General features: G+C 44.8%; 1 protein-coding gene across 1 annotated transcript in view; it reads right to left on the bottom strand.

Moving 5' to 3' along the window:
* LOC106806789 (proto-oncogene tyrosine-protein kinase receptor Ret-like) overlaps positions 1-6,222 on the bottom strand; it is a 51,023-nt gene that overhangs the window by 44,261 nt on the left and 540 nt on the right. The gene's annotated exons all lie outside the window — the stretch shown is intronic.

Consider the following 6,222-nt stretch of genomic DNA (forward strand, 5'->3'; position numbering starts at 1 on the left):
TGTATGTATGTATGTATGTATGTATGTATGTATGTATGTCTGCCTGTCTGTCTGTCTGTCTGTCTGTCTATCTCTCCCCTCTCATTATCTCTCGGTCTTCCTTTCAGGACGACTAATTACGGACAAAACAAACACCGAATTCCCGGCGACATAACTTGTTTTTGGTAATCAGCGTAAGATTGGCTAATTATGCAGTGTAAAGAAATAACGTCTTCGGCATATTATTGCACGGTATTCTGCATGAACAGCCTGTGTGACCGTGTACACGATAGCACGGACGCGATCACTACGCTTAACGATAGGATTTAAGACTTAAATGTTTGATATAAACTTAGATTGTAAGCCATTTAGATCTCCTGTTTAGATGGCATTTGACGATTCTTGATTCAGATTATCTTTTCGGTAAAGTAGACACCGAAACGCGTTGTTGCGGGTTTAATAATAGATGGCGTGAGATGTGACACAGTCCTGTGTGAAATACTTGTTGTCAGTTTGGTCTGTAACGTTAGACTAAAACTAGCTGCCGCCTAGTCCATGGGGTCTTGTCTGCGCTATTTGCCCATTAACACAAACGAGAAGAAGTTTGTATATAGTGAAGATGGAAAACAATACAAACGATGGAAACATGGAAAACAGGCCGCGTTTAGTAATTGCGCCAAAAATCTACGAACTTGCTGTTTGGCCAAGGACTTCGAGTAGGAGATCGATGCGGCTGTTTCCAACGAGAGTTAGAGACATGCAGCGAGTCTGTTGATATGCACGCCTGCAGGCGCAAGGGGATCATGTAGCCATTGCGTTATTCCCTCTCATTTCCCAGAAAAGCGACGACAAATGTCATTTCGCGGATGCCTAAACGCGAATGCGACGAAATCTCATTATTCGCAACTGCCATCGTTTGAGAAATTCGCTTACACATAGTAAGCGTGCTTACAACGACGGCCGATTCCGCCACCACCGTCTCCGCCACCGTTACTGCTGCTTGCATGCGCACGCCGCACGGTAAAGCCACCATCGTCCCCATCACCGCCACCACCATCATCATCACCATCATCATCACCATCACAGCCACCATCGCCACCGCCACCGCCATCATCAACACTATCATCATCACCATCACCACCACCATCGCCACCGCCGTCCCCACCACTGCCACCGCCATTAACATCACCATCATCATCACCATCACAACCGCCACCGCCACCGCCGTCCCCACCACCGCCACCGCCACCGCCGCCACCACTACCACCACGACCATCAACAACAACAACACCCCCATCACCACCACCACCACCAGCACCAACATCATCACCACCACCACGACCATCATCATCATTATTATCACCACCACCACCGCCACCGCCACCGCCATCGCCATCGACGCCGGCACCACTACCACCACAGTCACCACAATCACTACCACAACCACAACCATCACCACCATCACCACTACCACCACCACCGCCGCCGCCGCCGCAACCATTACTACCACCACCACCAACAACAACAACAACAACAGCAACAACAACAACAACAACAACAACGCAGCCCCCCCCCCATAATCACCACCATCATCATTATCATCACTACCACCACCACCGCCACCACCACTACCAACAGCAACAACACCGCCTCTACCATAATCACAACCATTATCATTACCACCACTACCCCCACCACCACCAACAACAACACCAACACCACCAACACCAACACCACCACCACCACACCACCACCACTACCACCACCACCAACAACAACAACAACAACAACAACAACAATAATAATAATAATAACAACAACAACAACAACAACAACAACACCAACAACAACAACATCAACACCACCACCACCACCACCAACACCACCACCACCACACCACCAACACCACCGCCAACACCACCAAAAATAAAAAAAATAAATTATATAAAATACAAAAATAAAAAAAAAAAAAAGAAAAAATAAAAATAATATAAAAAAATAATAATAGAAAATATATAAATCATGAAATATAAAATATATGATATCACAAAAATAGAAAATAATGAAATAAATTAATAAATAAAAAATAATAAAAAATAAAATGAAAAAATAAATAATGAAAAAAATTAAATATAAAATATATAAAAATTTAAATTAATAATTAGGGAAATATAATATAAATTAATGAATTAAAAATGAATGAAAATAAAAATAAAAAAATAAAATAAAAAAAAAAAAAAAAAAAAAAAAATATAAAATAAAATAAAAAAATATAAAAAAATATAATTGACTCTAGTTTACCAGACGCAAACGGGAGTAGATTATTTAATATTACATCACATCGCCTCTGCTATCGAAAGTGATTTTTCAGCAATCCTTAAAGCATTACGAGATAACTAACGCATCGAAAGGTATATGCTCGAGAATATAAATAGTAGTATATCATATAAAGATGCAGATATCTCAGAATTATATAGACTGTCACTGTTATGAATATAGCGTGAGCAGTTGCTTACACTATTAAAACTTACCAGTTACCATTACATTACGAGTCGACACGAGTTCAAAACAAACTGGATAAACACGGGCTTTGAAACATGGAATTCTCATATGTTCTCTGACATTCCAAATCAACCAATTATAATTGGCATCATATTGTAGAAAGCACGTCTATACATACGTCAGAGGGGCAGCCGCCGCGGCCACCCCAAATTTCAATCACCATGCAGTATCGAATTGTAGCCTTATAGCGCAAGACATTTATGATAAATGCACCGTTCATAGGTCAATGCGATTTTACGACCAACAACCATATTTGATGTGGTTCGTATAAGGTAAAAAATGCCACAGGCAAAAGTGTCGCAATTATTCCATTCATACAATATTGCTTCACCGTCTCAGCAGCCGCTTTTTAATGCAAAAACAAATTCGCGTATGAATCGAAGGGCGCATAGAAAGCGCGCGTGCTGCTTATGCCGTTCGTGCTGGTAAGAAGAACTCATAGAAAATCTTGGAAAATGAAAAATGCCATTAGATAGCGTGTAATGAAAACTATACATCCAAGAAAATCATATCAAGTTATCAAGATAGGTATAACGTCGTTATTCCAGTGCCTGTTGAACTACGGACCATGATCGCCCTAACCATCGTAACTCCTGTGTGGAGCACGCCGAATATTCCCGCGCGCGCGCTCTCACTGGGCGGCCGTGTGCTGCCTTCGGGTGTGTGTGTGTGTGTGGTGCTGCTGTCTTCGTGCGTGCGTGCGTGCGTGCGTGCTGTGTTCTGATTGTGTGTGGCTGTGTGGTGTGTGTGTGTGTGTGTTGTGTGTGTGCGCTGTGTGTATGTGTTTGCGTGCGTGTGTCTACTTGCGCGCTTGACGTGCATTGCCTATCTTGGTGCGTTGCGTGTGCTTACGTGCGTGCACGTCGCGCGCCGTGCGCGTGTTCACCCATAAAATAACAACGTAAAATCTATTCGTTTTAGTGTTTTAGTTTTCTTTTAGTGGAACCACATTTCCGTGAAACGCCCCCCCCCCCCCTACCCCCCCCCCCCCCTCCGGGAGGAAATTTAGGGTATACGATATACCCGAAGAAATGCACCACCGAATCGTCAACAGCATTTCGGAGTTCAAACGTACGCTCTTTTCTTCAAGCCGTGCATCTGTGCCACCAGGGGTGTTGATAACAGACGTACCGCCAGCAAGTGACACCCAGCCATTAGGCACTTAGTTCAGGCTACGTTCTCCTAGCTATTTACAGCACAATTGACTAAGTGGATGTTTCGGTAAAGGTTATGTAAATATGCTGTGCGCCAAAGGTTGCCTATACGTGTGTGCGCGCGTGTGTTGTGTGGTGTGTGTGTGTGTGTGTTGATGAGTTGTGTGGCTGTGTGTATAATGTGATTGTGGGTGTTGATGTGTGTGTGTGTGTGTTTGTGTGTGCTTGTTGTGGTGTTGTAGTGCGCGCGCGCGTGTGTGTACGTGCATATGTGTGAGTGCGTATGGTCGCGTACATGCACGAATGGGCGGAAAACGTGTGTACTCAACGATATACACATTTGCCACAGTGATGTATTATGATCTAGCGCATCAATGAAGTAACGATGTGGTGTGCTCCAGACGCGACTATTTTATAGCATCCTGTAATAACCGTGTAAATAGGCGCATAAACCGACAGGCGGCGGCGCGGGATCTGAGGGTCTGGTTTGTGGTAGCGAGTGCGCGCGTCTTCCTCAATGTCTGGTAACACAATGACCAGGTCATTGCAAACTATATGATGACCAGTGTTCTATCAGTGTAGACAGTGCTACTAGTTACAGTACAGTCAGTAGCAGCACTACCAGTCAGTAGCAGCACTATCAGTCACTGCAGTCAGTAGCAGCACTACCAATCAGTGTAGTCAGTAGCAGCACTACCAATCAGTGCAGTCAGTAGCAGCACTACAGTCAGTCAGTCAGCTGCAGAACTACCAGTCAGTGCAGTTAGTAGCAACACTACAGTCAGTGCAGTCAGTAGCAGCACTACCAATCAGTGCGGTCAGTAGCAACACTACCAGTCAGTGCGGTCAGTAGCAACACTACCAGTCAGTGCAGTCAGTAGCAACACTACCAGTCAGTGCAGTCAGTAGCAGCACTACCAGTCCTACGGCCAGTAGCAGCACTACCAGTCAGTGCTGACACTACCAAAACTAGTGGGCGACCTCTAAATCCGATCTATGGTCAGTGTCTGCATATACCGGCTCGCACTGACATGCCACGAAACTGGCATGAAGTGCGGGAAATGCGAAAAACGAGAAACAATCAACGATTATCAGTAAAACATTATTATAAGTGGCTTTTTAGTATAAAGCAATGCCTATTACTCCGTAATAGTTTCGTCACGCTGACGTGTTTGAACTTGTGCAAAAATGTTTCCTTCGCTACTAGACATTTCTACCGTGTCATTCGTTTTGATTGGGCATGCTATTATCGTGGTTCGTACGCTAAATCATGTCAACTCGTAAGTATTACCTAATAATCTATCATAACAACGTTCAGCTTGATTCAAGTGCCAATTTCGCCCGTAACCGTGAGAGGTTTTCGACCGATTTGGCAGTTGTACTCGACTCGGTGTACTAGAACTAATTGCGTAACACGCGGAGTAACGTTTCGCAAACGCCTGCTAGTTACAATAAACACGAATGCCGTTACGCATGTGCCAGCGTGAACTCGCGTGTTTGTTATGGAGCGGACCCCGCCGGCTTCGGCACGCCAGGATGCGCAGGATGCGCGTCTGCCGTGCGTTATCACGTGACCGCCTGTAATACCCGCCCTCGTCCGATTTCGCTGCTGCCACGTGTTGCGCGGTTCGCGTTTCACAACAATTTAACTCCGCCGCACCGTATATTGTTTCAACTGGCATTTCACCATCACAAATATTGAACAAAGAACCAGTTTCGATCCCATCCACGTGTATTAATCGAGTAAGCAAAATCGAGAAGCATATATACTATATATATTATATATATATATATATATATATATATTATATATAATTATATAGCTATATGCATATACTATTTAGCACGCACGCATGAACGCCAGCACGCAAGGACGAAAGCACACACTCATGGACATAAATACACATGTATAACGAGGGAAAGAGAGAGTCAGTTTTCCCTTATGGCGTAATCGGGGTGTTAGAGCAAGCCGAGGAGAGGCGGGTGGCGCGTGCATGGGGTGTTGTGACTTCTGGAGTGTCGTAACGACCGGGTTACGTTTTACGGTCATGCTGAGACGCTGATCGCGTTACGGAGCGATCATCCGTGCACGGTTTTTATGACGGGAGCACTCGACGTGTGCAGCGGCACGAGTGAAGTGTAGCAAGTAACAGCCGAGCCTCTCAAATGAGCTGTTTTTTTTATCCTAAGGCGTGTTGTTGGTGGTGGGCTTGATAAGGGTAGTGAGGGGCGTAATGATGATGATGACGACGACGACGCCGATCATGATAATGGTGATGATGACGATGATGACGACGCTTTTGCTGCTATTGCTGCCACTACTAATACTGCCACCGCTACGGCTCCTCCTGCTACTACTACTGCTGCTGTTGTTGTTGTTGTTGTTGTTGTTGTTGTTGTTGTTGTTTGTTGTTGCTGCTGTGCTGCTGCTGCTTGCTGCTTCTGCTCTGCTGCTAACTACTACTACTACTACCACACTACTACTACTACTACTATACTACTACCCCCACTACTCACTACTTTACTT

Source organism: Priapulus caudatus, unplaced genomic scaffold, assembly GCF_000485595.1.
Source record: "Priapulus caudatus unplaced genomic scaffold, Priapulus_caudatus-5.0.1 Scaffold179, whole genome shotgun sequence".
Taxonomy (NCBI): domain Eukaryota; kingdom Metazoa; phylum Priapulida; class Priapulimorpha; order Priapulimorphida; family Priapulidae; genus Priapulus; species Priapulus caudatus.